The sequence below is a fragment of the Peromyscus maniculatus genome, chromosome 12, assembly GCF_049852395.1.
Source record: "Peromyscus maniculatus bairdii isolate BWxNUB_F1_BW_parent chromosome 12, HU_Pman_BW_mat_3.1, whole genome shotgun sequence".
Taxonomy (NCBI): Eukaryota; Metazoa; Chordata; class Mammalia; order Rodentia; family Cricetidae; genus Peromyscus; species Peromyscus maniculatus.
The window spans coordinates 70,442,234-70,461,202 of NC_134863.1; the positions used below are offsets into that span (position 1 = coordinate 70,442,234).

Here is an 18,969-nt window from a genome sequence, read left to right on the forward strand (position 1 = left end):
ATTTTTTTTCTATATCATGTTTTCTTTCCTTTGTAATCTACAGGGCAAAATCATGTTTATGTTGGGAGACACATTTTGAAGGAGCAAAATTAAATGTAAAATATAGGACAGATTTTTTTTAGCTCTTTTCTTTACTCTAAAATTTCTATTCATTTTATATTTCATTTGAATAAGGTTTTATCTTCAGAGACATATGTATCAGTGGACACTAGAAGAAGACCTCAGATCCTATATCTCCAGTCCCTACCAACTGAGTTGGGGGACAGGATGTCTTCTTTCCCTTTCCTTTCTTATTTTTTTCACATAGTATTTTTACTATTTTGGAATTTTAAATTTTAAATTTTGGAATTTCACACTATGAACCACAATCACCTTCAACTCTCAGTCCTCCCATATCTTCTCCCAGCACCCCCCCCTCAATAAAAGAAAGAGAATAGAGTCGAAATTGTATTGCCCATATATTCACTAGAGCATGGTCAAATTCCTGGTGGCCAGTCCCTTAAGGAAAACTGGGTCCTTCCCTAACCACATCCCTCCAGAAGCTATCAGTTGTGAAGAGCTACACTTCAGCATGCTAATCATAATTTTTTTTTTTTTAAAGATTTATTTATTAGGTATACAGCATATATGACTTCAGGCCAGAAGAGGGCACCAGATCTCACTACAGATGGTTGTGAGCCACCATGTGGTTGCTGGGAATTGAACTCAGGACCTCTGGAAGAGCAGTCAGTGCTCTTAACCTCTGAGCCATCTCTCCAGCCCCGCTAATCATAATTTTTAAGAGTTCTCCTCTATGGCTTTCTGTCTAGGTTGTTACTTTTGGGGGTTGGGGTTAGGAGTTGTCACAGAAGCCTTCTATGTCCCACTCACACACATGTGAGTCTCTAGTCACCAATACCATGGCAAAAGGAGCTTCCTTGCCCTTTACAGTCAATGGAAGCATGAATCATGAACTTAGAGGTTGCCAGCACAGTGTGGACCAGAGACATCAACATGGACTCCATCTTCAGTATATGACATTGACCTCAGCCTGGTCTTCTGTAACTGTACAGACCACAGACATCAACCCTGGCCTCTGCATGAGTCAAGGATATCTTTATTGACAGCACAAGTCAAGGAACTCACAAAAACATGGTCCTTGGTGGCAGCACAGCCCGTGGACATCAACATTGGCCCAGGCTGCAGCACAGACTATGAACATCCACACAGCTTATGGTGGTAACATGGACCACAGACCTCAACAGTAGCATAATCATTGACATGCTACATGCCTGGCAGTAGCATAATCATTGACAAAGACCTGGCCCTTAACAGTAACACAAAATCTGACATCACCATGGCCCCAGTGGCTACATAGGCCACTCACATCAATATAGCACCCAGCTGCAGCACAGCCCTCAGACATCAAAATAGCTTCAGACTGCAGCACAGACCATGGACATCCAAATGGCCTTCAGTGACAACGTGGCCATGGAGATCAACACAGGCCCTGTTTGCAGTAGAAACACGGTTCTAGATATGACCCTCAGCAGCAGCAGCAGGAACCTGGACATCACCATGGACTCAGTTCTGCCTCTCCACAGCTCCCTCATCCATTGCTCCATTTCTCTATCTTTCTCACCTCTCCATTGTATACATGGTCATCGTACAGGTATTGCACTGTGTCACATTGTGTATGTACATAAATATATATACACACACCCACATGTATATGTATGTGTATGCATATATATATTGGTTTTGTTTGTTTATTTTTGGTTTTGTTGTTTGTTTTGCCCCCAGACAGTTTTGCATGTAAATATTATTGGAAGGAGTCCTTGGTCTAGTTCAAGGTTTCTAGCTTCTGAAACATCATAAATATTGGACCATTGCAGAAACTCCGTTCAGATATCCTGCTGTTGCCCAGAGTCAGGGTGATGTTGCAGCTAGGCAGGGCTTCCTGGGGCAGGTTCAGTGTGAGCTCTTGGCAGCCACACACCTCCCTGTCCTCAGTGTCTGCCACCCTGGGAGCACGCCACACTAGACCCTTGTGCTTGCCGCCTGCTGAGTGAGAAGTGGCAGCTAAGGGTGTAATTTTGTCATTCTCTCCTGGCTCTTAATTCTGTAACACCATCTTGCTGTCTGATTTGGGGAGTCCACTTTTTACAAGCATCTCACCACAAAACCTTACCCGCCCCCCCCTGTTTCCCCCCCCTTGTTGTTCTGGAGCTATTACGGACCCTGCAGGCTTCTTTTCTGCTGCCAACCCTCAGAGGCTCTTTGAGTCTCTTGGACTCTGAGGAGCTCCAAGGCTGGTGCTGATGGTTGCTGCCATCTTTTCGAATTCTTAATTTTCTTTCTTTCTTTTTTTTAATGTTTGGTAATTACAGTTTGATTTCTTTACTTTTAAAATATATTAAATTTCTTTTTTTTTTGCTGGAAGAGTGCCTTTAAAACTGAAAATATAATTTATGTTGTGCAGCATTTTAAATTCTATAGATTTACTTCTTCATTCATTTATTTGCTTTTCTGAGACAGGATTATATGTAGTGAGGCTGATCTTAAACTCATGGTTACCAAAGCTTCCCTTGAACACAAATGGAAGCTTCCTGGGCACTGGACTCCTCTTTCCCATGAAGTGAATACCTGAGATTTCTCCCCCTTCATTTTATTAAAAGTAGATCCTTCCTCATCCAATATATCCTGATTACAGTTCCCCTCCCTCTTCTTTTTCCAATTCCTCCCTATCTCTCCTCCCATAAAGATCTCATCCTCTTTTGTCTTTTTGAAAAGAACAGGTTTCCAAGAGATGACAGCCGAACATGCCAAAAAATAAAATAAATCAAAAAGCCTCACATTAAAGTTGGACAAGGCAAACCAACAGATGGAAAAGAGCTCCAAAGGAAAGCAGAAGAATCAGAGGCCCACTCGTTCACACACTCAGGAGTCCCATAAAACTACTAAACTGAGAGCTATAGTATAGACACAGAGGACCTGGTGCAGACCTGTGTCAGCCCTATGCTTATAAAATAAGGATTTGGTGGCCTATAGAAAATAGACAAAGGACTGCATGAACCGTGTAGGAGACTACAATAAACACATTACATACCGTTATAAGGAGACTTTGAAATACAAGAACTAAACATTTATAATAGATTAGAGTCATTCTGGGACCAGAGAACTGGGATTGCCTTTATGAGTTCTTGGTAATGTTTTGGGCAGTTTAAATTAGCCTGTCTGTATCCAAGGTCAGGGGTGTAAATTAGCCTGTCTGTATCCAAGGTCAGGGGTGGAACTCAGAATCTATACTTTGATCAGAAGGAAGAAGATTTCTCTTTATGGGCCTCAACAAAACCCTGCTAGCTATCTCTACCATTTCATCCAATATTAAGGCAGGGCTTAGAGGGAACAGGAAGTGAGGAACTGGTCCCAACGAGTCCCTGTACATCTGGAGATCCTCAATTCTCTGGACAGGCTCTTAATGTCAGTTACAGATGTTCTACACATCAAACCCCTCTGATGGATGAGCTTTAGGGAATTATTCAAATTTGTGACATAACCCGGATGTTGGGAAGAAATCAGTGATATAGGATAAACTGGAAGAAGATAAGTCATCCCTTACCCTCTTCCTTGGTGATAGTCTGCAAATATTTAAGGCATGGAGTTGTTACTGCATGGGAACTGGTCCTTTCTGAGCCAACTACTTTGAGCGTTTAATTTTTGTTTTATTTCTAATAAACACATTGTCATTTCTCTGTAACTTTCAGTTTCATAAAACTTATTTCTTGTAGTCTGCTGAACATAATCCTAATATCGTGGCAGGTGTTATAGTATTTTAAATCATAAAGACGGAAAACCTCATACACCTCTTTCTAGTGTTTGTGTGGGAAAAAGCAGTGATGCCCAACACTGCTTATGAGGAAGAATTTCATTCTCAGTAACTACTAAGATCACTAATATCTGTGTAGCTTCCCATCAATTTCACATGTTTTCAGCTTTCCCCCTGCAAGACAAAGAAACAGAGGAAGAAAAGCTAAAAACACATGATTTCATTAATTAAAAAAAAAATAGACATCACAATAAAGGACTCCTACTATTCTAGAAGAACAGACTCTATAAAATACTTTTGATATAAAAGAATTTGGGACCTTCGTTGGGATCACAGTCTTATATAATAAAACATTTTATGAACAGACTCAAATGGAATCTCAAAGACAATTTCACCAGGATTTCAAAAGGGGGAAAAAAAAACCACAACAGACAAATTGTAACTTCCAGCTCTATGAAGCCCAAGAATGATAAAAAGTATACTTAGGTTCTGAACTGCATCCAAAGGACAGAAATGGGTGGGGAGAGACAAAAGCAGAAAGGGGGGGCAGAACTATGCTGACTTACTTGTTAAAGACGGATTGTGCTGGCCAGTGGGAATTCTGGTAAGGAAACGTACCTGTCAGGTTAAAGGAATAATTATCCTTTAACATTTTCCTGTAGCATGGCTAAAGATGAGCTTTCCTTCCTAGGGCTGATCCCATCATTCTGATGGCTGTTCCTTAGCAAAAGCTGTTCTTTCCTGGTCAGCTGAAATGTTAGGTCTTCGCTCAGGCCAGAGAGTTCATTCTCTTGATCAGAATGAGCTTTCCTGCCACCCTAACACTTCTACCCAGACTCTGTGCTTCACCATCTCAGGAAAGAAATGTTGACACCTCAAACTTGCCCCAATCGGTCTTCTGAACAACAAATAACAACAAAGAAATTAGGTTGGACCTCAGGAAAGTCAGGTGGCTATCCTCTAAATCAACAGTTGAATACCCCATATAACTGATCTCAATCCTCCTACAATAACCTAGCTACTAATTTACACTTATTATATTTCTGAAATAATTTTATTATTTTAAAAATTATGAGACGTTTAGGATTATCTTCAACATATTCCTTGGTGGTACAACTTGCTTTAGTAGGTCTGAATGATGATGATATTGTGTATTTAATCAACCATGACCCTCTCATGACTATTTGTTTACCCAGACCATGTATTTTAATAAAACCAAATACTCACATATGAAAAACTTAAAATTTTTATTATGTTCCCACAAATATTCCATTATAACTGGAATTTTAAATGTTTGGTTTTTTAAATTAGCAAATGCTGAAAGGCAAATATTGTTAAATATTAGGATTTTAAGAGCAAATCTGACTTATAGGATTGTCCTCTGTATAGACAAAAAGCACATGATTAATTTTCTCAAGTACTTTTAGAATTAAGTAAATGTCTACTCAGGAGGGTGGTATTTCCACTGAAATCCAGTCTTTACTAGCTTGTTTTAATTGCTTATCTTGGTAGCTATTTGTTCATTGTACATAGGGGTCAAATAAAGACTAAGTGTGTTTTTCAGCCATTTTCTTAGACTTCCTGCAAATTAAAGTATCAAGTGATAAACTGCAATATACTTTCATTTTCTAATTGAAAAGAGACTTTATTACCATTTTGAATATTGTTATTTCATCTGTATTCTCGAGGCTCCTACTGCCTAATGACTCTGAGGGGGGATAAAGGCCATGGCTAACATTGTGTTCACATTTTGCTTTTCTCTAGTCACAGCAGGTGCTATTGCTCTCTGGCATGTTTAAAGAAAAGAAGAAATCTGTGGACTTTATAGAGATGATTGAGAAACTGAATCTGCACAAAGCCTGGTTGGGGGGTTAATTGGGAATAAAAAAAAAAGGCTTAACAAATCTCTGAGAGAGGCCATTTTTAGATATATGCATCTCTGAAGTGTTTTTGTAGAAGTATGTTCTTTTAGAAAATGGTGAGCTAGTTGATCATGACGAGGATTAAAAACTAAGAAAGACCCATTAAAATAAAAGGTAATTTCAAAAGTATATTAGGAGATTTAATAATTTCTGTTGGGTAAAAGCATGTAATTCAGATATATTTTGCTGCAGATGTAATTAAAGATGCTCTGTCATTAAATGTTAAGTTAAATAGATACATTATTAAGTAATTTTTAACATTAGCATTGTCTAAGAATGTAATCATTTTTATTTTTCTCTAAAATCAGTTTTATTAAGAGAAACAAAGCAGCAATTCCTACATCCACAAGACAAGAAGTTGGCTTTAGTCTGATTGTATAAATGCATATTGTGGGTGTGTTCATCTTTGTGTGCCAGAGTCAATTCCTATCATCCATGATTAATACTTGGAGAAGTCCACAGAGTTCACTGTAGAAAAAAAACAAAACAAAAACAAACAAAAAACTTCCTATGACATTGGCTTGTTATTGCAACATTATTATAAGAAGCGTTATTTCTGAAACCAGTTTCTAAGTATTACTTTTCTTCTCACTTTTACACATAAATGCTTAAGTATTGAAAATACAAATAATGCCAGGCAGTGGTGGCACAGGTCTTTAATCCCAGCACTTGGGAGGCAGAAGCAGACAGATCTCTGTGAGCCAGTTCTACAGAGTGAGTTCCAGGACAGGCTCCAAAGATACACACACACACACACACACACACACAAAAAAAAAAAAAAAAAAAAAAAAAAAAACAGCAACCTCTGTCTCTAAAAACAAACAAACAAAAAGTGAATATAATGAATTTTTTTCCCATTTTAATAGGCTGGAGGTACCAACAATGATGACAGAAAGAATTTAAACAATTCCCTTGCTCCTAAAATAAAACATAATGGAAAGGGGCAGGGTGCAGGGGAAAGGTATTTAAATCAACTGACTTTTAACAACAACATCGAAAATAATATCTGTATTGTTTCTTTAAGCCTCAAATGGCCAATGCATGCTTGGGTGTCATAGTCCAGTCTGTGCTTAATAAAATGAGCATAGATGTCTGGGTTTGCAGTATAAAATGTTTAAGAATGTGAAGAGATAAACAACCAACACCCATTGTTCTCAAAATGTTACAAACCATCCACGAACTTTTTTCTAGTGTGTCTCCCAAGGTGTCACCAAATAGGAACAGTTCTCTGGATAGCATGCTCCTATTTGGGAGGGTAGGTGATATTCATTGGGAGGGATGTGGATTGCACTCTGTTCAGGGATCCTCAAGTGTCTTTGATTCATGGGCCTGGTCATGGTGACTGTAGGTTCTGGGTTGGGGGAACCAGTCTGTGGTGGGGAAGGCTGAAACTATATCCACATTGAAGAACTGAAATGTGGAGGCTTGAATTGTGGTCTTAGAGACTGAACAGAGGCCTGGGACCTATATCTGGTTACTAAGAGATATAGCAATCTGCTGGTAGATCATATGCAAAGCATGTGACTGTCCTTCAAGCACGTGCTATTGAGGTCTTGTGTGGATTTGCTGGCCTGGGGTCCAATCCACTGCTTCACCTGTCGCAGCTACAGTATCCACTGTGGTAGAACTGGCTAGCTGATGGTGTACTGTCTGCCCCCAGGCCAGGAGGCCCCACCTGTCCCATATGCCTCATGGAGTTGTACTGGAAGCTGAGATGCTGTTGCATGGGTTGCTGCCTGTGAGGAAACAGCTGTTACAGCAGCAGCAACAACAACAACAACAAAATAACTACAGAGCAGTCCATCATGGCAGGGCGTTGCTGTGGGATGTATTTCTGATTGGCTAATAGAGAAGCTGCTTTGGCTTATGGTGGTTCAGGTTATATAGGCAGGCAGGAAATCCAAGAGAAGACAGGAAGAAGAAAAGCAGAGGTGGAGGAGACTCCAGCCTGCCACCAAAGGAGCAACAAGATGCCAAAGGAGCAACAAGATGCCAGCAGATGGTTAACACCATGGCCACATGGCAACAAATAGATTAATAGGAATGGTTTAATTTAAGATGAAAGAGCTAGCTAGCTAGAAATTTTAGTCAGATGTAGGACATGGGTGGGAGAGATGCATCCAACTGCAGGGCCAGGCAGGACTTGAGAAACTTCCAGCTACAGGGTATGGCAAAACACAGCCAGCTGCAACAGCTACAAGTTCCTGATGGGTATGATCCAGCAAGCATAGGTATTGTATTTTGAAGAATAGATTTGCACTTTGCTAATTTGTTTTCTAAGAAGAGATTTATCAATGATAAAGAGCCATCTCTGTCAAAGATATATATCCTGGAAATCAATAACCTATAGCCCAGCTTCTGTAGCAAGCAACTATCTCTGGGAGGCAATTTGTTTCAAAATACAAAAATGCAAGGTACAAAATATAAAATTTAATTTGGTCTAATGTAGGTGTAAAATATAAATTACCAATTAACATTAAAGACTACTATAACAGTAGCCAACCCTTTGTGAATTATATTTTTGTATCTCCTCCCTTTGATCAAAAGTCTAAATTCCAACAAGACATCAATTCATTGCACGCTGGTAAATGGTCAACTCTGAAAATATTCATACAAATAGATTTTATGGACAGAATAGGTTATATTTAAGAATATATATGCAAGTACATATAAGTATATGCTTGCAATAACAATTAAAGAAAAAAAGAGGCCATACATTTAAAGGAGAGTGGGAAGGGATCTATGGGAGGTTTGGAGGAAGGAAAGAAAGAAACCTTGTAATTAAATTATAATCTAAAAAATTCTGATAAAAGAAAGTACCCATTAAATGAACACACTAAACAGTAACTAGTCTTTCTTTAGGTTCACAGAGCAATTGAGAGCGTGTGGTAGCCTAGAATATATAATGAGCCTTTGTGTCTCATCAATGTCAAATTCTGAATCCATTTCTTGCTCTTATCCACAATATAGATCAATTGTCACACATTCATCAGACCAATATTACAGGAGACTTAAGGCATCTTTCACTCAATTCATCCTATATTTTTCTTTTATCTTGTAGAACATATTTTTTCTAGAACTTATCCAGAATATTCTACTGAAGGTCATAAGATGGACAGGATTGGGACAAATCCATGCCTTTGATTTAATAGTCATCTTTAACCTTGAAAAATGAGTTATGACAAAGTGACATGACAAAATTGGCAAAATTAATGGAACAGTCAGGAAGAGAAACAAATGATAATGATCACATAAAATATCAGAGGGGTTGTGATAATAGGTTAACTAATTAGAAAACAATTAAAGTATTCTCCAAACTCCATGTCATATTATGACATAAAGTCCAGAGAGATTAGCATAATTAATTATAAAAAAGTGAAACTATTAATTAGAGTCAAATGACATATGTCTTATCATAGATATAAAATTATAAAACAAAGTGATTACAAAAATAAAAACAGTTTTAATGATAATGTAAAAATAAAATTTGAAAACTAAAACAGAAATGTACTCAGAAAAACCTCATTTTGATGACTATGTTATTGTTAATAATAACAAAATTTAACAGAAAATTTTCAATGCTTGCTTATTATTCCATAAATGGGCAAACAGGAAAAAGAAAAAAACTAAGAAATAAAAGCTACAATCAACCCCCAAATGTTAATTTTCCATGTTTTCTGCCATATTGACAAGGAAGAATAAAAATAAATGTCATTTCTCTCATCATTTGAGCATGTCTCCTTTAAACAGAATGAACTCTATCTGCTTTGCTTTTTCTACTATGTACTGTGTGCACCTATGAATATTTTCAGTGGAGGTTAAGGGAATGGTAAAATAATGGACCAGCGGAAGGAGAGCTTTAGTACCAGTTCCTAGTGTTCTACTGGAAGAAAACACCTCATATTTATTACTAAGAAGATAGAGGAAAAGATCTTGTTGAAAATATGAAAAGGAAATGGAAACATTAATTTCTCTATAATAGTATTAAAGTAAAAAATATTAGCTGTATATAAACTTTTAAAAATAACAATGCATATTTAATATTCTTAAATATTGCAACACTAAGTATATTTCTACAAAATAATATATATCTATTTTGCTATGCATTTAGAAATCTTCTAACACTAACACTTGAAGTTATATAAATAGAAAAGAAATTCTTTTTCAGCAATGTGTTGTTATTACAGTTCCTCCTCTTCCTACTCCTCCAAGATCTGATGGATCTTCCCTCCCAATTGGATCTGCATACTTTCTCTCTACTTCAAAAACAAGCAGGCATCTAAAGAATAATAATAAAAATCAAATAAGGTAAAACAAAAACAAACAGATTGAAACAGGACAAAACTAACAGAAGAAAAAGAGCCAAGGGAAAATTAGGAGAAACACATGTAGATGTAGAGACATAAATTTGCACAGACAGGAATGACATAAAAACATAAAACCAGAATCAATAATACATAGGCAAAGAGCCTGTAAAGAAGAAAGGAAGGGAGGAAAGGAGGGAGGGAGGAAGGAAGGAAGGAAGGAAGGAAGGAAGGAAGGAAGGAAGGAAGGAAGGAAGGAAGGAAGGAAGGAAAGAAGGAAGGAAGGAAGGAAGGAAGAAGGCAGGGAGGAATTGAGGGAGGGAGGGAAGAAGGGAGGGAGGAGGGGAAGGAGGAAGGAAGAAAAAGCCCTGACAAAACATTGAGACAAAGTACCTTAGATAACGCCACGGAGTTTGTTTTCTGTTGGCCATCTACTGCTGGGCATGGGGCCTGGCCTTAAGTGTGGTTTGTATCCCTAGGGAGAATCCATTAGAGAAAACTAATTTTTCATTTGCTGGTATCAATTGTAGATAGATGCTGGGTTACCGATGGGCGTGTGTGTCCACTTCTCTGAGCACTGGGACCTCATGTGGCACAAACCCTTGTGAGTCCTGTGTTTGCTGCCAGTCTCTGTGAGTTAATGTTTACTCACTGTGATATGTTTATAGAATAGGCAGTTATGAATGGACAAGGTGGTGGAGGAGCTGAAAGGGAGGTTCAGTGGGTAAAGGGAAGGAAGAAGGAGAAGTGGGAGGGAATATGGGAAGGGACTGTTAAAGCTAAGCACCATTTGAGGTATAATATAGAGAATACAGTAGAAGCTTCCTAAAATATGCACATGTGTTGCAACAATGGAATACTCAGATTAAAATCCCTCCAATCTCAGAAACAAATCATAAACTAGCACATGTTACTGAGAGAAATATTAGAAGGCATTATTTTGAGTGGTCACCAGCCATCCATATTATACAAGAACAGGGCACAACAACTGATAATCTTCCAAAAATACCAACAGCTCTACCTTTAAAATGGTTAACAGACAAGCCTGTATGGGTTCAGCAATGGCCTTTAACAACAGAGAAACTCCAGGCTTTAGAAGAGCTGGTAGAAGAACAGTTAAATGCTCAGCATATTGAACAGTCAACCAGCCCTTGGAATTCTCCTGTATTTGTTATTAAAAAGAAATCTGGTAAATGGAGAATGGTAATAGACCTTAGAGCAATTAACAAAGTAATTCAGCCGATGGGCTCTCTACAATCTGGAATTCCTTTGCCTACTCTGTTACCAAAAGGATGGCCTCTCATAGTTATTGATTTAAAAGACTGTATCTTTTCAATACCCTTACAAGAAAAAGACAAAGAAAGATTTGCTTTCACAGTGCCTACTTATAATAATTCTCAACCGGTTAAAAGATTTCAATGGAGGGTCCTCCCTCAGGGAATGTTGAATAGCCCAACTCTGTGCCAATATTTTGTACAACAGCCATTGGAAGTGATATGTAAAAAATTTCCTAAATCTATAATTTATCATTATATGGATGATATTTTACTAGCTGACTCAAATGCAGATACTTTAGAAAGAATGTTTGAAGAAGTAAAGAAAATTTTGCCTTGCTGGGGATTACAAATTGCTCCTGAAAAAATACAAAGAGGAGATTCTATTAATTATTTAGGATATAAAATAGAGCTACAAAAAATTAGACCCCAAAAGGTGCAAATTAGGAGAGATAGACTACAGACTCTTAATGACTTTCAAAGATTATTTGGAGATATTTCTCATCTACGAACTATTGTTGGGGTAAAAAATGATGAACTGACTAATTTGTTCAAAACCTTAGAAGGTGACAAGGACTTAGATAGTCCAAGAGAATTATCACCTGAAGCTGAGAAAGAATTGGCCTTGGTAGAAAAGAAAGTACATGAAGGGCACGTGGATCGTATTGATCCAAAGCTGGATTGCATTTTGGTTATTTTACCTTCTAGGCATTCTCCTACTGGAATATTAATGCAGAGGGAAGATATTATATTGGAATGGATATTTTTACCAAATAAACCAAATAAAAAATTAAAAACTTATGGGGAAAAAATCTCTGACTTGATTTGGAAAGGAAAATTGAGACTTCGTCAATTAGCAGGAATAGACCCAGCAGAAATTGTCGTACCTTTAACTAAGGAGGACATTGAAAAATTATGGACAGAAAGTGAACCTTGGCAAAGAGCTTGCAGTAATTTTTTGGGAGAAATTAACAGCAAATATCCCAAAAGCAACAGAATTGATTTTATAAAGAGAGCTGATTGGATCTTGCCTCGAATTGTATGGCAAAAACCCATATCTGGAGGTTGTACATTTTATACAGATGCCAACAAACAAGGAAAGACAGGTTACAAATCAGAAAATTTAAGTAAAGTGGTACAAAGTCCTTATAATTCAGTGCAAAAATCAGAATTGTATGCTATTCTGTTGGTATTAATGGATTTTTCAGAACCCCTCAACATAGTAACTGACTCTCAGTATGCTGAAAGAGTGGTATTACATATTGAGACTGCAGAATTTATCCCTGATGCTTCAGAATTAACTTCACTATTTATTCAATTACAAGATACAATCAGGAAAAGGAGTCATCCTTTATATATAACTCACATTCGATCCCATACTGGTCTGCCAGGCCCTTTAGCACAAGGCAATGATGAGATTGATAAATTATTGATGGGAAATGTGCTGGAGGCCTCAGAATTTCATAAAAAAACATCATGTCAACAGTAAAGGTTTAAAAAAGGATTTTTCCATAACCTGGCAACAAGCCAAAGAAATAGTAAAGAAATGTCCTACTTGTTCCTTCTATAATCAAACGCCATTACCAGCAGGATGTAACCCAAAGGGTACTCAGAGGAATGAAATCTGGCAGATGGACGTGTTTCACTTTGCAGAATTTGGAAAATTGAAATATGTACACCACACTATCGATACTTATTCAGGATTTCAATGGGCAACTGCTTTGAGTTCTGAAAAAGCTGATTCTGTAATCACTCATTTGCTAGAAGTTATGGCTATCATGGGTATACCTGCACAAATCAAAACTGACAATGCTCCATCATATGTCTCTGTTAAAATGAAACAGTTTTTTGCTTATTACAAAATAAAGCATATTACAGGTATACCACATAATCCTACAGGTCAAGCAGTTATAGAAAGATCAAACAGAACTATAAAGGATATGCTAAATAAACAGAATGGAGTAACAAAAACCCCCAGAAATAGACTGCATAATGCTCTATTAACTTTGAATTTTCTGAATGCCAATGAGAAAGGAACAACAGCTGCAGAGAGACATTGGGTAATAGAAAAAACTACAGAATTAAATCAGCCTATATACGTTAAGGATGTGCTGACCTCAGAATGGAAACCAGGGTATGTATTACGTTGGGGACGAGGTTTTGCTTTTGTTTCTACAGGAGAAGATAAGCTGTGGGTACCATCAAAATTGATAAAGGTTCGATTTGAACAAGAGAAACCTCTTAATTAGAGGAGGTGATAGTTCATCAACCAGCATGAACATCCAATTTAAACTAACTTGTACCAGTAACACATGCCTTTTCATTTAATCAGATAATAACTTGCCAAAAGGGAACATCCCCAAAATTAGTCTTGGGGAAAGGTTTTTGTTTTTGTCTTTTAGGAGAATGATGGTTAAGGAATCTGAAGAACACAAGACAAATGAGACAACTGAAGAAAAGGGACAAATCATCTATCCCAGGAAACAGAGTGAAATGGCATATGGGTATATATTATCTAAAAAATTTTATGTCTTCTTAAATGTTTGTTTCTGCTTTTCTCTAAAGATTTAACACTATTGGTCTTCTAATAGTCCCAGTTCAATTAAAATTTAAAGCTGACTTTGGAGTTGGAGAATGGCTCTCTCCTTCTTTAAACTCAAGCATGTTGTGAAAAGGAAAATACAAACTCCCTGTATCATGCCAGAATAAAAGAGCCATTTTCTGCTATGGGACAGGACAAAAGCAAAATTAATTAAGGGACTATTCTATTACTAATCTCAACTCTTTGATTCTATTCTGATTCTTTACACTTTTCTTAAAGTATAAATTTTATATCAAAATTTACAAGATTAATATATATATATATATACATTTTAAACTTTGTTAAGATATGAATGGTCATATAGAGTACTAACTAATTCTAGAAAAAAGGCTTCAATTAGCTGCATATATATGTCTTTGTGTTTGAGTCTCTTATCAGTTTTCTGCAGGAAATCACGGCCAGGCCTAACATCAACTGAAGTCTCCAGGAAGAAGATGGGGCCCCACAACAACAACAATTCCATGTGGACAATAATAATATCACTAAGCTGACAAACATCATCTACATATCAGCTTTGAACTACAAGGTGCTCAGAGCAATTTTGAGATGACTAGCTGAGATGATCCAGTCTCAAAGACTACTTGAATAAGGACTTGAGATAAACCCTGAACTTTGGCTTTATACACAGACTGGATAATAATGAAGGATATAGTTACCTTTCCTAGAATTTGACAATTAACCTAAAATTTTTCTTTCAGGATAAAGATAACTTCGCCCATACCCAGCAGGAAGCAATTTTAAGAATGACGCCCACATTCCCAAAGAGGTGGTATGGGGCGGGTGGTTTTTTTTTTGGTCTTTTTAATGGGTTTTGGGTCTGGGATAATTTTCATTATTTAGGGGGGAAGGTTACAAGTTGTTGTCAAGTGTTAGGAAAAAGGCTAAGCAAAGGAGATTAGATTTAAGGTTCTTGTTTAAAAAAAGAAGAAGAAAGAAAAGAAAAAGACAATTACTAGTTTTAAATACTTTACATTATTACCAACTATTAGGATATAAAGAAATGAAAGTAGTTAGACATTACAATAGAAATTGTAGTCATATTAGATATGTTTTAAAAATTGAGCAGATATATTTTAGACAGGTCATCTTCAAACCCTTCAGAGATCTACAGAATATGGCATTTAAAATGTTTTAATAACTTAGAAATTTTTTCTTTTTTGAGACATGTCGGCTCCTGGCAGTACCAATCTACTTCAGAGAAAATATGGGCATTGAAGAAACTGCATATGGAGTTAATTTTCATTGTGGCAAAAGTTAGCCACTGGACAACAAAGTATCCTCGAATCAATAGGAAAAAATGGACAGACAGAACACGAAACAAAGGACTACCGATTCCTGCCAAAACAAGTGTGGTTATGGCTTTATCAGAAGGCATCTTCTGAGGCCAGGACAATATGGCACCATCCCTGAAGTGGCCTTCACAATCCGGAAAAGGTACAGTGCCCTTTTCTTCGAAGGCAGCTGAACAGGCAGTGGGCCGAAGGCTTCTGTTGTGCAATGGAACAGCAACTGAAAGCTCACGCCTCTCAATAGTGGACTGGCATTTAATAGAGGGATGTGGAGAAGAAGGGGATGCTGAGATGAAGCCATATATACACAGCCAAGAAGAATGGACAGCTGAATTAAAAAACCATCAACAATTTCCAGAATTTAAAATCCTGAATCATGACATGACACTAGTGGAATTCAGATGTTTCTGGTACATGGACTGCTCTCACCCAATGTGAGGTTAAACTGTTGACCTTGTGTACAACCTACTTCACAAATGAGTCTGTCAGATACGATAAGCCTATAGGCTAAAGATGATGCCCCAACACTGCGAAGAAACCTCAGGTGACTGTCCAGGCAGCTGGCTGTTTCTGTCAACTCACAAAATTTTTGGAAGTTGCTTTTGTGCACTTCCTGTTTTTATTTTTGTTAGCTAATATTATTTCCTTCTTGGGTCTCTGAGGGAGTTGAAGATTAGTTAGTTATAGTTGAAGATTAATTAGGATAGAAAGTGAATTAGATACATTTTGGACTTACTAAAATAGGATAGATAAGGGAATTATTTTCTCTGATTTGTCAAATACAAATGGACTAGACATCGTTTAGTTATTTGTTACTTGTATATATTGTATATAGTTATTGTACTTTTGTATATAGTTTTTCTTTTGTTAGTTATAACCTTTTGCCTTTTTTCTTTTTATTAAAATAGAAAAGGGGAAATATGGTGATATTTTATTTGTACTGAAATGTGATTTTAATTTTATGTTAATAAATAAAGTTGCCCTGGGGTCAGAGCTATTAGAGCCATAGCAAGAGTGTGGTGGTTAGAAGAGCTAGGTAGATTTCTGTGTGTTCAGGGATATAGCCAGTATTGGAGACATACGCCTTTAAGACCTGGAGGGCGGTACTTACAGGCAGTGATGAGCCAGTCATGTGGTTGGGTTTACAACCAATGAGAAGGCAGAACAGAAAGACTATTTAAACACAGACAAACAGGAAGTAGCTCTCTCTCGGGGAGGTTAGGAGCACTGTAGGAGGTATGATTTTATCTCTGAGCTCTGACCTCTCGGCTTTCTCTTTTACATTGGCTCTGTGTTTCTTATTTTAATAAGACGATTGGTTACATCTACACACATGTATGAAGGTGATCTAGATGAAATTGCCAAATAACGGGGATGATGGAGCCTAAACTAGCTAGTTTTGCTCACCAAATGAAGTTTCTAGAACTGGGAATGGGTTTCATCTAATCAAGTTGTTTGGCAAAGGGGCTCTTTAGGAATCCATAAACAACTCAGGCTATGGACAGGGCTCTGGGTTACTCTCCACAAAGTGGCAGCAAGGCCCAATTGCCAGATAAAACATCTACACCACTCATTCAACATAGGAAAACTCTATTGACCCTTAGTGATTCAAGGCACTAAAAAGTAGTCTGCATGCTACAGAAGGACAACAGTAAAACACCAACCCAGCTAAAAATCCCTTGATTACAATGGTGCCCTGCCTACAAGACACATTAGAGCAATAGTAGCACTAAGCTTATGGGAGTAACCAACCAATATCTAATTGGTTTAAGACCTACTCCATGAGATAGAACCCATCCCCGATATTGCTTCAATGGCCAAATTCCTGAGACTAGATACGCCAGGAAGCTAGGGGCAAAACAAATACTACCATCCTGCCTAATGACTATATCAAAAAATTACTCCTAATGACATTCTGTTACATTCATAGATAAGTGTCTTGTTCAGCCATCATCAGAGACATTTTCTCCTTAAATAAATGGGAACAAATACAGAGACCCACAGCAGAAAAAGTACAGAGAGTGAGATTTTATAATACTCAGTCCAAAATGGCATGTCTTCATCAAATCCCTCCTCTCAGGAATCAGGGAACTCTGTGGATGAGGAGGTGGAAAGATTGTAAGAACGAGAGTGGCCAATAAGAACACCAAGAAAAGAAATCTTAATGATTTGCTTTTGCTCAGAATTCCCATCACAAGGTAACAGAAACAACTACATCATAAATAAGTCAATGACTTTTAACTACATTGCTTCATTTAAAAAATTAAAATGTGTTTTCCATTCTGGATTAATTTTAAGTAGTCTCTGAAACTAATCTGGTGAAAATACAAACATCTAGCAGACCCTTCCTAGCAACCCATTGACAGATGTTCTAGACATAAATAGGCTAAGAACAGATGATACAAAAGAATTATAGAGTTGGATAAATAGCCAGCCATATTTCTCAATGCTGTTGTTTAAGTTCTGTAGGGAAGGGGAAGTCACAAAAATCATGAGCCCTCGTTTTGAAGAAATTTATACCACTGAGCTTTCTGAAATGATGATTTGGCAGCTCCAGAGAAAGAGGTACAGAGTGCTTGTTATAAATGAATGGCAAAATACAGGGTTCCAGATGATGTCATCAGCTGCTTAAATATATTGGATCTTTGTGATTAGTACTGACATTGTTAAAAGATATCAAAAGTATCTTGAAGTTCATCTAAGACAGGGAGATCCTTGCCTCTTAGTTTTGTCTTTTCATCCCTATGTGGAAAATGTAGGTCGCAAGTGGGAGAAACCATCAGAAATTTTGAAAATCAATAGACAGAATTGGGAAGAAAAAGCAAATAGCCTTATTGAAGTGTTCAGGAAAGCTTTCATTTTTGTCATGGAAGCTTTCATTAGACTTCCATACCTGTATGAAGGTGACAGCTACAATGATTACTATGCTCTGAACAATGTTGTCTTTTTTTTATTATTAAAAATTTTTCTATTCACTTTACATACCAGCCACAGATCCCCCCCTCTCCCCAACCTCCCCATTCTCATGTCCCCCAAGTCAAGGTCACCCATGGGGAATTAGCAGAGCCTGGCACACACAGCTGAGGCAGATCCAAGGCCCTCCCCACTGCACCAAGGCTGTGCAAGGTGTCACACCCTAGGCACTGGGCTCCAAAAAGCCAGCTCATGCACTAGGGATGGATCCCAATTCCTCCTGCCTGGGGGAGGGGGCAAACAGTTCAAGCTAAACAACTGTCTTGTGTATCCAGAGGGCCTAGTCCAGTCCAATGGGGGCCCTACTGCTATTGGTCTGCAGTTCATGGGTTTCCACTAGTGTGGCTGGTTGTTTTTGCTCATTTTCCCATCATGATCTCAACATCAGTAACTGGATGAAGGCTCTATGATGACAGTTAGGGTATTCACTAATTGAGTCACCAGAGCAGAGTAGGCCAGCTCAGGCACCCTCTCAACCATTGCTATTAGTCGAAGGTGGGGTCATCCTTGTGGATTTCTGGAAACTTCCCCAGCACCCTGCCTCTTCCTATTCCCATGATGTCTTCATTTATCCCAGTATCTCTTTCCTTGCTCTCCCCGTTCCACTCAAACCTCCTATTTCCTTCCTTGTTCTCACCCACTCTAAATTTGTGGAGGCCTAAGTCTTCTGAGTTCACCCCTGGAATCTGCCCTCTCCAAGAAAGGCTGCATCCAGTGATGTGAGGGGAGACCTTTTGGGGCTGTCATTCTCAGGATCACGTAAGAATTTTAAAAGCCAAAACACCAATTATTTCGTT

At 37.8% G+C, this 18,969-nt stretch overlaps 1 pseudogene; it reads left to right on the forward strand.

Moving 5' to 3' along the window:
* The first annotated feature begins 1,434 nt into the window (after nucleotides 1-1,434).
* LOC102904837 (protein-L-histidine N-pros-methyltransferase pseudogene) lies at nucleotides 1,435-18,260 on the forward strand (annotated as a pseudogene).
* The last annotated feature ends 709 nt before the right edge of the window (nucleotides 18,261-18,969 follow it).